The sequence below is a fragment of the Gigantopelta aegis genome, chromosome 9 (genome assembly GCF_016097555.1).
Source record: "Gigantopelta aegis isolate Gae_Host chromosome 9, Gae_host_genome, whole genome shotgun sequence".
NCBI classification, from domain to species: domain Eukaryota; kingdom Metazoa; phylum Mollusca; class Gastropoda; order Neomphalida; family Peltospiridae; genus Gigantopelta; species Gigantopelta aegis.
In genome coordinates, this window is record NC_054707.1 from 52,748,073 (window position 1) to 52,768,717 (window position 20,645).

Here is a 20,645-nt window from a genome sequence, read left to right on the forward strand (position 1 = left end):
AGAAGAGTAGGAAAACAACAAACGACGACATTGATATATGCTAGGTAACATTCAATTACACAATTTATTAACCACACTGTATATTATTAAATACTTGTTACATTAATATCTACAGTTGGAATAATTTATATATATACACCAGAACATTACTCGATGTCGTAAAATCTCGATGTCGATCAACAGTTTGCTCATGAATATTCAGTGGACTCTCACTGGCTGACGACTCTCAGTGTCTATGATTTAGTCTCTCCCTTGAAACTAGGGTATGTCAGTTTAATGGGGATTTCCCTTAGCCATTTTGTTTTGAAAATCTCCATTTATATATAGATACCAGATTAAACGCTATTTAAGTAACATACCGAACACTTAAATTAACAAGTCGACATCATTACAGTAGTACGGTTTCAAATATGTAAAGTTTTACTTGTGCCAGTTCTGTACTAGTGTTTTTACTTGTATATTAACCAAATTAGACCGTCCATAGGCACTTGATCATTGATGACAGGATTTTACCTAGTTCATAAAAATAAACTCGAATGTAAATGCACATTGTGCTTGCACTTGTAGCCAAAGTTAATCTTGATGAACTAGATTTTACCCAGCCCATAATGCAAATTTTAAAACACGAAAATACATGACAGAAATGTAAAAATAAGTTTTAAAAAATACTTTTACAGCTTAATGTCACTAAATGTGTATCATATGCTTCTTGAAAAATACCTTATGACGTTGATATAATCAGGTATTAAAAACACTTCATCATGACCACAACAAGAAGAAGGTTTGCAACTCCGATCATCTCAGACGGAAGTAAAGTTTAACCTTTCAGGTCAACCAAATTAGCATTTACACTCCTCCAATGTCTGGAGAGACCCGCATTTGGGTTGCCTAGAAACACACCACTAGTGAAACCAATCAGCGCGTGTGATGAATGGAGGAGTACCTATTTTATTTGGTCGAAAGTGAGGTGTGTGTGTCATGCTAACATGACATTATATAAATTATATATATAATGTCATGTCAATCTGTTTGTGCATATATAAAAGATCCCTTGCTTAATTATATTATAATTACAACGGCTCTGGTTATGACGTTTTGTTGACCAAACGTTTTGACTTGTTAAAGTTTGTTTTGTTTAACGACACCACTGGAGCACATTTACTAATTAATAATCGTAGTCATCTGAGGAAACCCGTTACATTTTTCCTAATGGAATGGAATGGAAAAGGGTTTAACGTGCACATTCAGAGCAAGTTTTTGTAGCGCACGCCTGTCCTGGGCACAAGTACCGGCCTCAGCCGGTTCCTCCGTCCAGGAAATGTTTTCCTAAGGCAGCGAGGGATCTTTTATATGCACTTTCCCAGACAGGAAAGCACACACCACGGCCTTTGTCCAATTATGGTGCACTGGTTTGAACCAGAGAAAAAAACAATCAGCTGAATGGATCCACCGACGTGGTTCGATCCTGCGATGCAAGCACCTAAACTGAGGAAATCCTAACCCCCACCCTTGATTTGACTTTGTAGGCCTATCCCTGATCGGCAAGAAGACAAGAAGAATTTATTTACACTCGGGCCGTTGCACAACAGCATAGGAGGAATATATACATATACAATTTATAACATTCACGTGACAAGATGGTTGATAATAACATATACAAAGACCAATAAATAAAATTCTATAAGAACAATACGTATAACAAAAACTCTAAATGAATTAGATACATGTACATATTTAAAAACATCGTTATACACAAGTTGGTGTTCATATAAATATAAGCTGGATATACAGCATGTGTGGCCAAGTACTTATAAGCAAACATGTCATCGTAATAATAATTATATATTTTTGTTTGGTTTGGTTAACGTTTAAAGTTACTAATAATTACATTTATAAAATATGCTAATTTCTTTAATATTCCGATTCGTTTACTGTTCATTAATTCTTTAAATTTATAAGTACTTAGTCATTTATAGTAATATACCGGCCTCGGTGGCGTCGTGGTAGGCCATCGGTCTACAGGCTGGTAGGTACTGGGTTCGTATCCCAGTCGAGGCATGGGATTTTTAATCCAGATACCGACTCCAAACCCTGAGTGAGTGCTCCGCAAGACTCAATGGGTAGGTGTAAACCACTTGCACCGACCAGTGATCCATAACTGGTTCAACAAAGGCCATGGTTTGTGCTATCCTGCCTGTGGGAAGCGCAAATAAAAGATCCCTTGCTGCTAATCGGAAGAGTAGCCCATGTAGTGGCGACAGCGGGTTTCCTCTCAAAATCTGTGTGGTCCATAACCATATGTCTGACACCATATAACCGTAAATAAAATGTGTTGAGTGCGTCGTTAAATAAAACATTTCTTTCTTTCTTTTATAGTAATATGAATGTATATACTGGACCCATAAGTCATGAAAAAAATTACAAACAAAAAGATAATGAAACTCAACGCCAAAATCATTTACGGAGCATATTGTACAAAGTCTCTCATCTATAGGTATGTTATTCCAACGACCAGTTTCAACGGGTAAATAATGGTTAGTGAACGTGAAGACACTTTCCGTCCCACGACTGGTATATCAAAGGCCGTCATGTGTGTGAGAAAGTGCATATATAAAAGACCCCTTGCTAATGGGTGGGGGGGGGGGGATGTAGCGGGTTTCCTCTAAAACTACGAATCTAAAATCATTAAATGTTTGACTGTCGATGATAATTTAATCTATGTGCTCTAACGGTGTCGTTAAAGAAAACATTAAACATTAAACATAATAATAATAATAATAATAATAATAATAATAAAACCCTTCTTTCATTCCATTTAGAAAACTAATTTAAGCCTGTGCAGGATTTTACTTTAGTAACATCATACAGATCATTGCCATTGGGAACCCGATTCCACGGTGGTCGTCGTTGCTACTCTAGAATTGGATTCCCGCAACTTGATGCTCCATATTTGAATTCCGCTCGCTCAGAAAGTTTTGCGTCGATTACGGATTCATTCATCTAAACACTCATTCTCAATAAACCGATGCATTTGATGCGCCCATAGTTTAAAAAAAATAATAATTATTAAAAAAATTAAAAATTAAGCTCGGAAAGCAAAATAATTCATCAGATATTAAATGCTAGGGTTGTAGGAGCGTCGGGAGCAATTAAAAGTTGGCACGGCCATCAAAGTAATGTTTATAATGAGATCTATACTATGCGACCATCATAGGAAGAGAAAAAAAAAACGTTCCCAAAAAGTGATACGGCCGAACCGCTTCCGACACCCCTGGGTTCCACGATCTATTGACCAGCGGTTTTAAAACCTGAAAATCGTCCACTTTTTCTACACACCTTCGAATATCACCGTTTTTCAAAGATTCGTTACTGTCTCTGCTGTTAAACGTAATGTTTTTATATACTAAATGTTGTAACAGGCTTAATTTCATTTACTCATTTCAAAGATATTTATATAGTAGTTTAATTGATTGAAAACTCCATTCCAATGCCAATCTATTTTAAAGAAATGTTTACCATGTTCTTTGTGTCGCCGATTTTTGTGAAATGGTCATTACTTTCTTTATTCATGGTTATAATAAGAAATTTAAACAAGGATCAACGTATACTATATTCGAATGTGGGGATGGGGGTTGGGGGGTGGGGGGCGTTCGACTATAAGGAAATGTTTTATTTAACGACACACTCAACACATTTTATTTACGGTTAAATGGCGTCAAACATGATTAAGGACCACACAGATATTGAGAGAGGAAACCCGCTGTCGCCACTTCATGGGCTACTCTTTTCATTTAGCAGCAAGGTATCTTTTATATGCACCATCCCACAGACAGGGTAGTACATACCACGGCCTTTGATATGCCCACCGACTGGGATTGATCCCAGACCGACCGCGCATCGAGCGAGCGATTTACAACTGGGCAACGTCCCGCCCGTCCTCCCTCCCCACGTTCGACTATAACGTGATGCAAAAGCATGCATTTTTATACACCCTCCTCGACGTAACCGCCAAGCAAGGAGAGGGGTAGAACGGATTATGTTCCAACCAAAAATGGAAAGATGTTAGTTTACATTACCGCAGAGTTTCAGTTATGGTTGGAAATTGTTTGTTGATATTGTTTCATGTTTCAATGATCATTATATGGTCAAATATGTAGATATTCTTTCAAATTGCCAATTCAGCAGTTTGTTAAAGCGACTGAAAAAATAAAAGTTTGTTTTGTTTAACGACACCACTAGAGCACATTGATTGATTAATCATCGGCTATTGGATGTCAAACATATGATAATTCTGACTCGTAGTCATCAGAGGAAACCCGCTGCATTTTGTTTCTAACGTAGCAAATGATCTTTTATATGCAGCGTCTCACAGACAGAATAGCACATACCACGGCCTTTGATATACCTGTCGTGGTGCACTGGTTGGAACGAGAAAAACCCAATCAGTTGAATGGATCCACCAAGGTGGTTCGATCTTGTGACGCAAGCACATCAAAGCGACTGGTTCGTACAACTATTTGAAAGGAAAGATTGTTAAAGTTTTAAATTGGTTTTGTTATGCAAGATCCGTTACATTTAACAGGTGGTGGACCTTCGACATCTAAGTAAATTGAAAAATATCAGTATATCACCTACACTATTGCAGATGCGTTCATATAATTATAATCATGTTGCCATCAGATCAGAAGTAGTAATCTTCTTCTTTTCGTTCCTTCTTGTAATGATATCACAGGGAGATGTTTGCTGCCAGGATGAATCTCACAGTGACACGGAGGGATTCCTGGTCTCCATAAAGTTTTTCTTCTGTGTTTTTCAGTGTTGGCCAGTGAGCATCTCTGAGTTGGCTGTGTTGTTGGCAGTATGGTAAGACGTGTTCAACAGTTTCTGCGGCATGTTCACAGTGACAGATTGGAGAGGGGACAAGTTTAATCTTGGAAAGGTGGGACCGCAGTAGTAATCCATATTACTGATTATTTTTGTTTTACAAATTAATATTTCATGGTGTTTCGTTTCTGAACAAATTTTACAACATGTCTTGTACGTTCATCTTCACTAGAAAGCGTCAACCGCAGAGGACATCTCATGTAAATTCATTCTATGTATTACAACTGTGTTCAAGAATATTCACTTCGACTTCCCAACAGCTTTCACAATAAATGTAGCCTACTTATGTTTCCAGTTTAAAACACAAAAGTAATGGACATTTCATATGCACTAAAACACTCAAAAGGGTAGCCATTTTCAACAACGTCTGCAGTGAAAAGTACTTTGATGATGCTAAAACGCAAATAGATTAATATTCTTCATATGCTGTAAATTATACTACAATCATCATTTTCTGATTTAGAACACCTTTATTTTATCAAAATGTCGACAGTGAAATGCATTGTTTATTGAGAACGAGTGTAAAACGTTACGGCAACAGCATGCATTTAAAAAAAAAAAAACTATTCACATGCGCAAAAATGAACCCAATGATATAGTTCACGTATATCAAGACATCTACCTCTAATGTCTTAGTAACGTAAGCTATAGTTTACAGATTTTAAGCAAGATTACATTTGTAGTGCTTATTATGTGGATTAGGCATCAGTACTCGCAAAAATATTTATTTTATTCACCATATAACTGAATAGCATTCTTACTCTTTATGTCACTGTCCAGAAAATGTTGTGCTTCGTTTTATGGTTACCAGTGAATAAAACACAAACACACTTAATGAATTGAAAAAGGCCATTTAATGATAAATGACGGAAACGTTTGAAGACTCCCTTTTTTTCGCATTAAAAAACAAAATTGTTTACTGAACCATGACAGATGGGGTTCAAATACCTGCCACAGATTTGCGTGCAACACAACCTTTTCGTTGAAAATTTGTTTTTGTTTATCGCATACTCTTAGGCACCATCTTATGAAGAATATACATAAAAGACACCACAGAGGCCAATGTCCCCATGCAGTGACGGCAAATTATACATGAATGTAAACAGAACATGGTAAATAATGAAAAATAAATGCAGCCCAGAACCTTGCTTCCAGGCTGTTAGTGGAAAGTACATGTTCAAACTCCACTAAATTCCAGCATGTTATCCATCTAGAGTAAAATTAATATTGACCGAGGCCTCTGTCCTCAAGTCACTAGAACCGACACCACATATATGCTGCTTACCTAATCCATGTACATGCTCTTGTCGACAATTAACATTTAATCAAAGGCCCCTAAAAATACACATTGTAGTTAAACAATATAAAACTTACATAAATATGGCCGAGGCCCTTGTCCCCAGGCCACTTGTCACAAATATTATTATGTCAATGCAACTATTTTGTCATTAATGTTTCACAACAAAGCAGTACATCCTTAAACTTCCCATAAGTACTCAAATAAGGAAGAACATTGTTCCCAGGTCACCATAGTTCACCAACCTGAACATGAATGCATATACTAAATAAAAGCTGAATGTACATGTAAACTTGTCACTTGTTAACTTGAACTAGTGAAATGCAAGAGGCCCCTGTCCCAAGGTTAGCAATTAAACTAGCTTAATGATTGTCTATAATTCTAAGCCGACCCTCGTGAGTAACGGATATACAAAGCAGACACTGCGCTGCAACTCATACTTGTACGAATTGACACGACCAATCTACCTCCTTGTACTGTCACTGTACAGGCAAGATTGGTGCACCTCTGTACAGCAGTTGCAAACCATGCGCAGACCGAACTATGTATAATTTGATGAAACTCATACTTGTACGAAGTGACACGACCAATCTACCGTACCAACAAGATTGGTACATCTCTGTACAACAGTTGCCAACATGCACATTCTGAAATATATTCAAAGCCAAAACTGCTACTATAGGCCTACCTGTGAGATTGGTGCACCTATGTACAGCAGTTGCAAACCATGCGCAAACTAACAGTTGTTTATTAACCCAACAAATTGCTCGAATTATCATCTATGAAATAAGCACGTACACAGAAAATGTTGTACTACAATTCATAACTGTACAAAATGAACTGCTGCTCACACCTGTATACCTGAACGCTAACTTAAGCACATGTATTCACCCTATTTGTATTGTTCGTGCTGGGGTGTCGTTAAACATTCATTCATTCATTCATTCATTCACCCTATTTGAACTTTGTAATAATAATACCGTGCTCACTACATTATGCAACTAAATACACACTGTATTATAGAACCTGAAATTAAAGTTACATTCTCTGGTTACCATATTATAACATCATGTACAAATGTGAAATACAAGCTCAAATGAACTTTTAAAAAAGTCGTTGTTTAACGACATCAAAGATAAAGCATATTGATTTAATAATCATCCGACCCCATACAACCGTAAATAAAATGTGTTGAGTGCGTCGTTAAATAAAATATATCCTATCAGAGAGGAATCGGGTGCATGTGCAGGGGGAGGGTATTGGAGGTCGAAACCCTTACTTGCCCAAGCTTAAAAAAAAATTAAATGTATTTTTTGGGGGAGCATGGCCCCATATAAACTTCGCTCAACACAGTCTATAACCCCAACCCCGCTGAAATCCCTGCACACGCGCCTTGGAAACCGCTACATTTTTTTTTTAGCAAGGGATCGTTTAAATGTACCATCCCACAGACAGGATATCACATACCATGGTCTTTTTGTATACCCGCCGATGGTGATCGATCCTAGATTGACCGCGCATTTCCAAAAACCACCTTTTTAGGTCTAAGTAATGAATAAAAATAACATATAGTCTTGAAAAATGTTACGTAAATCGAACACAGTACCCTCTTCCTCTACCCCAAGAGCGTTACGTAATTAGTATGCCAACAGCTGGCCACTGTCAAAATTTCAAGGCAAATCCCCCACTCACCGACCCCTGGAAAAGCGTTGTACCATACTTCTATGGATATAAATATGTTTGGGAGATATGAGACGACCCCTCAATCAAGACAGTTAAATTTGTTAAAAAATTGCGAAATCTCACGTGATCTCTTGTTGGGGAATTCTATACTTGTAATAAGCCAATGAAAACCGAGATCGGTACGAGCCCGTCAAAAGTGTCCCACTTTCAAAATACTGGCTTTGTTTTTGACCTGGATAAGCCAGCGTAGTGAAACCAATACAGAGTGCGGCGTCATATATGCACCAAACGTAATTGGATTTTCTGTTTTATATGCTTAAATAATAAAAATATTCCAGGGAATGTAGTTTTAAGTAATGTACTGATGTTTGGAACAACTGAGCATTTTATGGAACTTGTAAAATTGCTCCACGAATGTTTCTGAAATATTTCTTGAAGCAAAATTCCTTGAAATGTACACCAAAACAAAATATATAGGCAACTGGTTATTTTATTAACGCCCTTTAACTTCACAATAAAATAAATTGGTGTGTGATCTTTATTCAGCCTTCAGAATGGCATTAGCATAACTCACCAACTGGTTGTACTGGTTGGGGGGGATTTGATCTAGTTAACGTTTGGCAATACTGTACCTTTGTCTGCAGCGGTCACATAACGCTACTGGACGGAGAATAACTCACGTGCTCGCTCTTCGTCTGCGTCAGAGCTGTCAATATCCTTATCCCCCAACTGAATGATCAGATCATACATAATACATGGTTCGAAACAGTTACATGCGTGTTACTGAAAACTCTAAGACTAAGTACAAGAGTCCAGAGCTCAACCAACTGAGCTAATAGGGAAATTCCCACTAGCTACTGCTAGTAGGAGCACTGTATACCAACTGCAATAATAGTATTATCAAGGCCTGTATAGCGTCATAATTGAAGTGATAACGATATCAATGCAAAAAATTACACATAAACACAAAAACTATCGCTCGCTATCTCTCTCTCTCTCACTCTGTTTCTCTCTCTCTCTCTCTCTCTCTCTCTCTCTCTCTCTCTCTCTCTCTCTCTCTCTCTCTCTCTCTCTCTCTCTCTCTCTCTCTGTGTGTGTGTGTGTGTGTATCTCTGCCTCTCTCTTTCTCTGCTTCTCTGCCTGCCTCTCTCTCTCTCTCTCTCTCTCTCTCTCTCTCTCTCTCTCTCTCTCTCTCTCTCTCTCTCTCTCTCTCTCTCTCTCTCTCTCCTAACGTTAGATAAGGCAAAACAAAGTCAGTCTCTGGTCAGACCAAAATTCCAGAATTTATGCAGCGATGCGGGGATTTGGGGTGGGGGTGGGGGGGTAAGCATGGGTTGCACAGAAAAGGTAGATATATTTAGGTTGGTTTTTTTACGTCCTCCTCGTCTGCCTTGGTCCATCCCGAATGGCCATAGTGCCACCTCCTTTGCCTTGGTACCCTAAATATTTTCCTTTGCATTTTTCATATAGCCAAGGCAATTTGTATGACTTCGACTTTGGTCACAAATGTTTTTAAAACAAGCTATGCTACTCATTCAGAACAGCAGGACCTGTTTTAGAGAGAAGTTGAAGACAGCTAATGGTCCAAGCCAGCATATAGATCTTGCTTTAATGGACAATTTGAATAGTTTTAAGTAAAACAAATGTAGTTTTTATTTGCTAGCTGGGACCAGTAGGCCTTTTTGTAAATAATGAGCAAATGTTATTAAGTTATTTTAAAATATATTTATTTTGAACATCATTTAGTTTTTCAAGCATATGTAAGTACATATTCAACATGGTGAAGGTAGCATCATCAATGCAACATTTATGCAAGAAACGAATGGCAAAAATCGACGTCATACCGCGGGAAATTAAAAAAAAAAATGTTGACTCGCGAGGATCAAAATCGACGCGATTGCTGACCAGATATCGGAAATGTATTTTGTTGGGCCTAAGTGTGATATGACAAAAGACGATGAAACCAGTCAAATTATATGCGAGCGCTCGGCCTTCTGAGGGGGAGAACTGGCATCCTTGAACCGGTACCTCCCTGTAATATGTTTCAATATATACATGGAAAAGAATCCCAGTAGGTCTACCTGTATTGTACCAGGTATATATTTAACAGTAATGGAGGAAAAATCAAATAGTTCTTAGGAAATTATTTATTGGCCATTTGTAAACATTATGAAACGATTTTCAAAATTATGATGTATCCACACGAGTCACAAATATCAACCATTTACAAACTTTACAATGTGTTAGAGACCATTTTACTTGGTGTACAGGAACTATTTGTACACAGTTCTACTTTTCTGTACTATAATTTTATCTGATGCTTCAGGTGCAGGCGGAAATAAAGAAGAGGTGGAAAAGAATCATGTTACAGCGAGAAGGGGCTTCTCCTCATGGACAGTCCACCCATTCGTTTTTTAACGTCAGCTTGCATCATAACCACGACATCACACAGCAACGATCCCACCATGCACTGGTGGTTGTAAACAATGTTTGCAAAATTCGGTATACCATTGTGTGGGCAACTGGCTCCGTGCTTATAAAACGTTAGAATCTAGACTCGATGTCTAATGATGTCACACGCTGCCTAATAGTCTGATATGAGACTGCTTTCACACCCCGGCAACGATATACATATTATATGCGTATGACGTCATTGGATATTAGAGTTTAGACTTTTAAACGCACGGTTCTTGGATAGATTCTCAATTTGGTATCATCTCAGCCAATCACACAATTCTAAGCAGAGTATGCGTGAACTTTCACTCGTGTTACTGTTAGGGCGTTTGACGTTGAAAAACGTCTATCTTGAAATAATATATCATTTTACATTGCCTTACCAGTGTGCAAAGCTCAGCTGAAACGTTTGGATGGTCTTCAACAGTTTTTGTTTTGGGGGTTTTCCAACGACGACACGCTAAAACCCAACATATCGGCAACATTACTGGTATTGAGACATAGCAGGTGCGTGTGCAGGGAATTATGCAGGAGACGAGACTGTGGCCCAGTCCGAGTGTTCTGCCATTCGAGAGCTAGACGGACATTTGTACGGTTATGATTGCTCTGCCTGTTCAGCGGCTTTCAATAATGTTCCGGTTAAATACGTGGGTGCTGACCCTGACCCTAACCCTAACCCTGAGTTACTTCCTGTAGTGTGTGTATTAGTGGTTACTATGAAAATTATGTGTAATCGTCGGATTTGAAAATAATCATTGTAATGGTATTTAGCGTCAAATTTAGAATTGTTGTTGTATTAGAGCGGGAATCTTTATCTACCGTGTGGTAGTCCGCCATTCCGTATTTTATTTATAATCTCGGACGGCAGAGAGCGATAATAACCGTACAAATGTCCGTTTAGCTGTCGAACGGCAGAGTACTCGAGCTAGACTATGGTGAGCATAGTTTTTAGGGGGTTCGACCTCCAACACCCCCACTTACACACATGCCTGTATAGAATAGATCGTTCAGTCTAGGCTTTAGTAAGGTACAATGGTACAATGTAAATGTAATATGCAAATAAATGTTTCTACTAACGGTGTTCTTATGAAAATGTACCTCGATTTGAGCAACGGAATTCCAGGAAAAACTATGTTATTCTTGTGACGAAAATAGCCATGCAGACCAAAATTTCCAAAGAGAAGATCGTTTTCCAGAGTGTAGATTATATTTGAAATACATGTGTACAGAATTCTTACCCTGAGGCTCTTTGTTTTTGTGTGAAAATATCTTTATACAAAATAGTTCAAAATGGCGACAGTTATTTTTGAATGACAAACTGTTGACAGAGAAAACAGTCTACTGAAACGGCAGCTGTGGTTTTGCAATGAAGTAAAAATAATAAAATTCTTGAAAGGCGTGAGTGTGTGTCTAAAAAAATTGAAAATCAGTCTCAGTGGATACATATAGAATTTTGTTTTACAAATTCATGTTGTGCTTTCAAATGTGATTAGTCAGATACTATTTAATATGACGTAAATATAATAATAAAACAATTGTTAAAGAAAAAACAACACTTAAAGCTTTAACACAGACCCGTAGGAGCCGGGGTGGGGGGAGGCTCACCCCCCCCCCCCCCACTTTTTACGCCAGTTTTTATTTCGGGACTTTAAAATGTCTTATAATGCTATTACGGAAACCTGACGATAGAACAACCATAAAAATGAGCCCCCCCCCCCCCCCCATACACACACACACACACTGAAAATCAGTCCTACGGACCTGTAACAATAATGGTATAGTACATCAAAACACTGGGTTTGAACTGAATATTAATCTATTAAAATATGCACACTAAACTGCCTTTTAAATAGCATGTACCTGCAGGAAGAGAAAATTTCACTTAGGTTTTGACGTCGCATTTGTTTACTTAAAATTTTGAATCTCTTGCTATTTTACTGATATTTGATCTATGGGTCTACATGTTTCACTGAATATGGAATATATTCGTATAGTAATGAGTGTGAAATGTGATAATTATGTGGATATAAAACACTGGGATTAACGTTCTGTGTATACAGCGGATATTAAAAAAAGACTAATAGCATGTAACACTGTCGTTACTTCAATATTTAATATATTACGGAGGGGGTGGGGGGGGGGGGGGGTGGGTGGACAGACAGAAACCGTAAATATACAAGAAAATGTGTGGTAATTCACACATATGTGCTTCTAATAAGTAATTTATTCACGCCATCTCGGTAAATACGTGCAGTAATTAGAGAACATGTAAAAATACCAATACCAGGTTTAACCTATGTTGGCACGGACACTTATTTCCACACGCCTTATTTGGCTGCAATACAATTCAGGCGGTGCTCAATAATTAATGTCCAGGAGTATATATAGTCCGTCTCTTGTCAGACCAGGTTCCCGAATTGATGTGGCGATGTGATTTTTTAAATTTATTTTTTATTATTATTTATTTAGGTGGTGGTGTTGTTGTTGTTGTTGGTTTTTTTGTTGTTTGTTTGTTGTTGTTGTTTTTTTTGTGTGTTTTTTTTTGGGGGGGGTCTTTTTGGGGTGGGTTAAAAGCATGGATTGCAAACATGAGTATAGTTTGTTTGTTATGATGTCCTCATCTGCCTTGGTCCTTCCTCATTGGTCATGGTTCCCCCTTATTTACCTTGGTAGTCGAGGTAAATTTTATGACTTTGAATTTGACCCCAAATGTTTTAAAAGCAAGCCCTGCTACTCATTTAGAACACACCGGCGTCGGTGGCGTCGTGGCAGGCCATCGGTCTACAGGCTGGTAGGTACTGGGTTCGGATCGCAGTCGAGGCATGGGATTTTTAATCCAGATACTGACTCCAAACCCTGAGTGAGTGTTCCGCAAGGCTCAATGGGTAGGTGTAAACCACTTGCACCGACCAGTGATCCATAACTGGTTCAACAAAGGCCATGGTTTGTGCTATCCTGCCTGTGGGAAGCGCAAATAAAAGATCCCTTGCTGCTAATCAGAAGAGTAGCCCATGTAGTGGCGACAGCGGGTTTCCTCTCAAAATCTGTGTAGTCCTTAACCATATGTCTGACGCCATATAACCGTAAATAAAATGTGTTGAGTGCGTCGTTAAATAAAACATTTCTTTCTTTTATTTGGAACACAGAGAATACTAAACGAGTTCCCGTGTGAGACCGTTTATATTACAACGAGAGTGTTTTCAATCGTACATCATGAGCGAAAGCGAGTGATGTATGATCAACTTGTGTATGATTAAAATACACACTTGTAATACAAGCGGTCTCACACGGGAACAAGTACAGTAAGACAGATCACTGCATGAGCGGGAGTACCATATGGAATTTATGAAACAAATTCAGTGTATGAACGGAACTATATAGATTTTAAACTTTTCCGGAAGCTGTGACTATGTTAAGCGACGATCACGTACTTTTCGTTCAGTCCAAGTAAGTTTGACCATATTTATATAAATTATTGTTCTGGCAAAAACAATCCATCCCAAATTAGCACAACCAAATTTTGTACATGTAAATAAAAAAGAATTTAGACGTATTTAAACATTTTATTCATCACTACCAGATAAAAATAATTTTTACTCTTTTTGAAAGTAGATTGTGTAGGCCTACACCGTTTCGAAATATTTGTGTTGCATTGAAGATGTATGGATGGCATGTCATACTGAAGTTGAGAAACATGTTTAAAAATAATATACTTGCAATAGACGAGACTTTTACCAGTTTTTCTTCAAATCTGATTTGTATAGTTACTTGCTGGTATTCATAAAAACAACTGTATAGTCAAATGCTTACCCATGTTCTGTGTAAACGTCGTTAAGCCTTAGTTTTTGGTCATCTAAACAAAGTTGGAAGGTGATATTTAGGTAGGCTATCGCTGTCTACGTAAAGGAACTAATCTGAGTTTATAGCCATTTTAACGCGTTTCCGACAAATATAACCTTTGAAAATTATTTAAAATATGATATATTTACATTTCCTTGTTTTGAATATGGATATCTGTTACATCTGTGGCCATATGATGAATAGAGAAAAGTGTGAATGGCCATTAGATACCATTTATTTTACGAGTTGTTTAACGATATGAATATTATCTCAAAGACACCAGTATTCTGTTTCTTAGACATCTTTGAAAAAGGTCTTTGTCGGAGAAATGTGACACACGGAATGGGCCAAAAACCAAACATATTCACCTTGCATATTAATACAAATAGGCGTGTTTTCATTTCCTCTGTGATGCTCTCAAAATGTCACAGATGTGTGTATCTCGCTGATTGTCAGTCTGTATACACCTTTAAAAAGACGTTTAATTTGGTTTGTTTAACGACATCACTAGAACGCACTGATAATTAATTAACGGCTATTGGAGGTCAAACATTTGTTAATTTTGACGTATATTCTTAGAAAGGAATACATTTTCCATTAGTAGCAAGGGATCTTTTATATACACCATCCCACAGACAGGATAGCACAACACCTTTTATGTCTTACAAATCCAATCACTTTTTAAAAAATCGTGTTTGCATAATAAGCTAGCCATCCATTCATACGTGATCCGCGAGAAATGTCTACATGGGAAGACGTAGCGAAGCATCCATTGATCCGCTCAGTGTCCGTGATCCTCGAGAAATGTCTACATGGAAAGACGTAGCGAAGCATCCATTGATCCGCTCAGTATCCGTGATCCGCGAGAAATGTCTACATGGGAAGACGTAGCGACGCATCCATTGATCCGCTCAGTGTCCGTGATCCTCGAGAAATGTCTACATGGGAAGACGTAGCGAAACATCCATTGATCCGCTCAGTGTCCGTGATCCGCGAGAAATGTCTACATGGAAAGACGTAGCGACGCATCCATTGATCCGCTCAGTGTCCGGGTCGTCGTCCGCGAGACATTTTTCACAGACACGGATGCGTTATTCTGAATCTTGGCATGACCTCGATGACATAAGTGACAGTGGGACATTGTTTTCTTATATTATACAATCCAGGGATTAAAGGGCGTTTCACTTATTTCAACACGTATTTATGGACGTTCAATTCACGCATACATGGGCACGGATTACGCATCAATAGACCGAGGCCCACTATAACCCCCTGTCCCTCATAGGGATTTTTCAAGATGAATATATCTTTGAAGCCTATCCATAGACATATTCAAATCAGCTTCTCTGCAGGCAATCTGTTGGTGGGTGAATGAATGAATGAATGTTTAACGACACCCCAGCACGAAAAATACATCGGCTATTGGGTGTCAAACTATGGTAATGCAAATAATTAAAGTGATGATCAACATCAATATAAAAATTCAAGACTTAAACAAAAATAGTGTAAAGAACTGTGCAAAAACACAAATATCACAGAATTTTACGGATACTGAATTTTACTCAAAACTTCAATTTTGTGCTGTATTGGCCATTCTCAAAGATAATGTTACACCCCTGCACCACGGTGAGGTTATAGCACATGCAGGGGCTGTTGGTGGGTGTGCCCCGTAGGGCACGTTTGAGTGTAGGCACCCTATTTATTTTTAAAATAATACATTGTTGGCATCTGACTAAGTGTAGTGAGGCAATGAAATTCTCTGAGTATTACAAACATATACTGAACAAAATAAGAAACTTCCGCTAACTTTGCTTGAACATAACTTGATGAAAACAAACCGGGGAAATAATTGTTATATATGCGTTTAAAGAGTGTTCCATGATGCATCGTTTGGTGCAAAAATCATGGCCATAGGTTAACAGAAACTGGGCGAAATTTTGACCAAGTGTGGTAGGGGTTAAAAATAAAAACACCCACTTAATAACTGGTATGACCACCTCTTGAATTGACCACTGCAGTGCATCGCAGGCGCATAGAATTGACTAAAGTGTTGATTTCTGCCTGTGGAATATTGTTCCATTCCTGAATGAGCGCTTGACGAAGTTCGTTGACGTTAGCGGGTGGGTTGGGACGACGCCTCAATCGATGGGGTTGAGATCAGGACTTTTAGTGGGCCAGTCATCAATGAAATCAATATTATTTGTCCTAAGCAAATTTACAGTGTCTCTAGCTGTATGAGAGGTGGCATTATCATGCTGAAAAATCGAGATGTTGGCGTTGTTATGGAACAGAGGAATGACGTGATAAGCGAGAATGTCATCGCAGTAACGTTGAGCATTTAAATTGCCATCAATGACGACTAGTGGTGAACGATAACCATGGGCACGTTGTAAAGAAAATCGGGATTCATCCGAAAAAAGAACGGTATTCCAGCGTCGCCGTATCCAACGAGTGTGTACACGTGCCTAATTAAGACGATTTAGACGATGACGTTGCGTTAAAACGCATTCGACGTAAGGACGTCGTGCATGTAAACCGTTCTCCCGCAGACGATTACGAACAGTTTGCCCACTGATTCGGTTATTGTGAAGCCCAGGTGTGTTAGCAGCAGTAGCAGTGGCAGTTTGGAATCGATTGCGCAAATGCATGTTCATGATATAGCGGTCTTGACCACGTGTTGTAACACGCGGACGTCCACGAGGTGGCAAGTCGTTGGTGCTTCCTGTCGTTCGAAATCTTACGCGAAGATTTCGTATCGCTCGACTAGAACTCCCGACATGCCTTGCAACGTCTTCTGTCGACATGCCAGCATCAAGCATGCCAATCGCCCGTTCGCGTAAATTATTGGGTATTCTTGGCATACTAAAAATGCTACAATGTAAAAAAAAACGTTAATTTTTTTACAAATTTTGAAGCGTTTTCGTTCACTTGACAACAATGTCAGTAAGACAAGGAAAACAAATTGACCGAATACTACACGGGACATGTCGAACCATGCATGCATATGCAAACTGAATTTCACGTTGTCGACGATTGACAGTGCAAAAATAATCGATAAAATTCATGAATTGATAATACAGCTCAAGGCTAATACTACCTATATAATTTCATTACACAATGAATTCTTTAACACAACAAATACTATATGTACAAATCGGAAGTTTCTTTTTTTGTTCAGTATAGTATAAGAAAAGGCTGCATGGCAATGGTGAAGTTAACATCAAGACATATTGTGAACAGGTTTAAGACCAAATTATGAATGCTATTCTGAACATTTATTATTGTATTTTATTTAATATCTGATGGCAGCATTATTTAAATATGGTGCAGTATATACCGTCTAAACCATTTACATGGATATTTTGAATATTTTATATTAAACACAAGTCTTACAAACATAAAAAAATGAAATTTACATACCATTCTAGCAGGGTTGAAAATTAACATGAAAACTATGGTCGCCAGCAGGGCCAGTTGAAGAAAAATCGTACTGGCCCTTGTAAAATTCAACTAGCCCTCCAATTTTCACATTCAAATTTAACTGCATATCCAAATTCAAAACTAGAATGCTCTTTATTGAATAATAACCATGTGCTCATCGTATATAGACCGTTTGCTTCAAAAGGAAACCGATGAATTGACATATAACTTCATAATGAATAAAGTTAAAATTCATATAAAAGTTTTTTTTAAGTTTTAAACCCATAACTCAAATAACACTTTTTGAAAAAAGATATTCAGTATAAACAAAAATGTTCTTTTTACAAATTATATCCATCCGAGGTAAAAAAAAATAAAGCAGTACAAAGAGAATAAAGGTAGAAAGAACTGCACGTGCTTTAGTATATAAACTAGTATAGGTGGCAGCCCTCTTCCAGATTAAAAAATATATATATATGCAATGACTTCAGATACGTTTTGAGCTCTATTTTCAGAAAGACCCAGCCCAAAGCCACAGAAGCGGAGTCTGGTGTTGTCTTCTGCTTCCGTAGTTCGCGCCAACACAGAGGCGGTGTTTTTTGTCACATTCGATTCAGTTTCGGTCTCTTTTCTTCTTTTAACTGGTACCATACTCGCCAGACCCTAAAATGGATGGTCGCCCAAAGGACTACCTTTCTAAAATTCTTTGTTGCCCTTAGCCAGTAAAGGTCGCAATCAAAGTTGTATTTTCCCCCATATTTAATGGAAAATGCTAAAATATCTATTGGCCCTTAATTAATTTTGTTGAGTATAGTATAGGCAGATACACTGAACCATATTTCAATAATGCTGCCTCAGTGTTTAACGTGCACATTCAGAACAAGTTGTTGTAGCGCACGCCTGTCCTGGGCACCGGCCTCGGCCGGCTCCTCTGTCCAGGACAGGAATTAAATACAGTGCAATTTTTAACAATAAAAGGTTCAAGCAGCCCAAAGTATGTGTAAATATAGAAAATAATGCATTTCATGTATTGCTTAACTTTTGCCGATGAGTATATCATTATTCATAACACATATTGTACTGTTATTTGGTTTGTTAATATTAACATCTAGTATAGGATGAAAATCATCCATTTTGGCCTTATATCTGTTAAAAATGTATAATATTATGGATGACAACTTTATCACTATATTTAATTTTTCCATATAGCATTTTTGGGACACAAAATGTGCAACGGTTCCCCTATTCAAATGGCGATATTTTTTTTAATCCACCCAACATTTTTGCTGCAAACAAGCAGATATTAAAGGGACATTCCTGAGTTTGCTGCAATTATTAACATGTTATCGACCAACAGATACTTTTTAACAATTGCAATTACATATGAAATATAGTTTTCGGCATACAATGTTAGTGATTGCATATTAAACGTGTTTCTGATCGTTCTAATATTTGTACTAGGTTCAATTTTATTTTATTTCCTAAAAAAATATTTTTCCATATGTACGAAATTATTTGAAGAAAAAAATCCAGTTTGGGCTTCTTACAAATATTAAGACGACTAGAAACACATTGAATATACAGACACCGATATTCTAAACAAGAAAATATCTTTAACATGTTAAGTTTAATCGTAGAAATATTTTATTAGTTGGAAACACCTTACAATGCAGCAAACTCAGGAATGTCCCTTTAAATTCATATATAATGGGGTATCTAAAAATTCTTGTCTCCAACAATCCCTAGAAGGGGGGGGGTGTTGGTATTTGGCCCATGGACTACAATGGATGGCTAGCTCAACTACACCAGGCATGGTTGCATAAAACCATGCTGACATTCTTCCTTTACTTTTTCTTCTTCCAGTACTCTACAGCACACGCATCAATACTATTCTTGTATAAACATAATGTTTATAGTTGATGCCAACTGAAAAATAACTGACAGAAGCGATGCAGATATTGACAGTTTTGTTTTCTTTAGTAAATAATGGAAACAAATCTGACATTCCAATCAGAATTGTCTTGAAAACAGAATTAACTCGCATAACGTTTTCTTTGTTTTATTCTATAAAGCATGACAAAAAGCTGTTGACAAACACAGCAAACAGAGGTACTCACTTTATACAATTTATAAAAGATTTAGATCTGCATTAGACACATCAATAATATAATAAAGATTTAAAAATACGGGACATGATTTAATAAACAGCTATTGTTTTTAATACCAAACATCAACAATTTTGCAAAATAAAAGTGAACACCTTAATACACAGGATTCAAATCTGAATTAAAATTGAATTTGAATATATTTCATGTTTAATTTGCCAATACCATAATATTAAAATTGTATCTCATTTGTAGATCTACCGCTGTTTTCGCCGTCTGGCAATTAAAACAGAAATCTGATCTAAGTTGGAAAATTACTAAAAATATTTGGTGTTCAGCTTAAACCCTGATCACATATAAGACATTTTATACAAAAAGCTAAATTCAATGTATTAGTAGTTTCCACGTCCGAGTAACTTCAATGAGCTTTTTTTTCTTGTTTTCATTACTTAACATGGCATTTCTAGCTAACAGCAACCTTGATGGAACTAGACCACTGATGGTACATGGTTTCCTGCAAATAACTTTCTTGTTCTACATATCTGGGCTTTTTAAAATCATATCTATAACCTAATCATATCATTTAGATTATTATATAATTAAATTTTATTCTGGCGTCTATACACTTTCCGGCAATCTGATTGGTCCAGAGGTGCTTACTTTTTTTTTTTTTCGTTCATATGTGGATAAAGAAAAATTTAAGCCACGCCTACCACCACCGACTCGCACTACTTTTGTGCAACAAGCCGGATTATTCAGGCAACCATATTTAGATATTTTGAAGAAACCACTCGTGAAAGCTACAAAAACTATTTTTAAAATGTATACGATAAATTAATGGAAAATACTATAGCAGATGACGCATTGATTTAAAAAAAAACAAAAAAACATTTGCTAATCATGACATGAAACTCGGTCGGTGGCCAAAGAAATCATGTAGGAAACTTTACACCTGTAACTTA

General features: G+C 37.4%; 1 protein-coding gene and 1 long non-coding RNA gene across 5 annotated transcripts in view; one reads left to right on the forward strand and one right to left on the reverse strand.

Annotated features, from left to right (window-relative positions):
* The window catches only part of LOC121380750 (probable myosin light chain kinase DDB_G0275057), an 86,672-nt gene that overhangs the window by 45,151 nt on the left and 20,876 nt on the right, over positions 1 to 20,645 (reverse strand). For 3 of the 4 annotated variants that reach the window (XM_041509714.1, XM_041509716.1, XM_041509713.1), the window contains exon 1: positions 721 to 816. The exons of the other annotated variant lie outside the window; for it this stretch is intronic. The gene's annotated coding sequence lies outside the window, so the exon portion shown is untranslated. Of the gene's footprint in view, positions 1 to 720; positions 817 to 20,645 lie in introns of those variants that run through there. 4 annotated transcript variants of the gene reach the window in all.
* LOC121380752 lies at positions 912 to 11,506 on the forward strand. Its single transcript, XR_005958995.1, has 3 exons — positions 912 to 967; positions 4,817 to 4,939; positions 10,191 to 11,506. It is a non-coding gene; the product is annotated as an uncharacterized LOC121380752 (long non-coding RNA).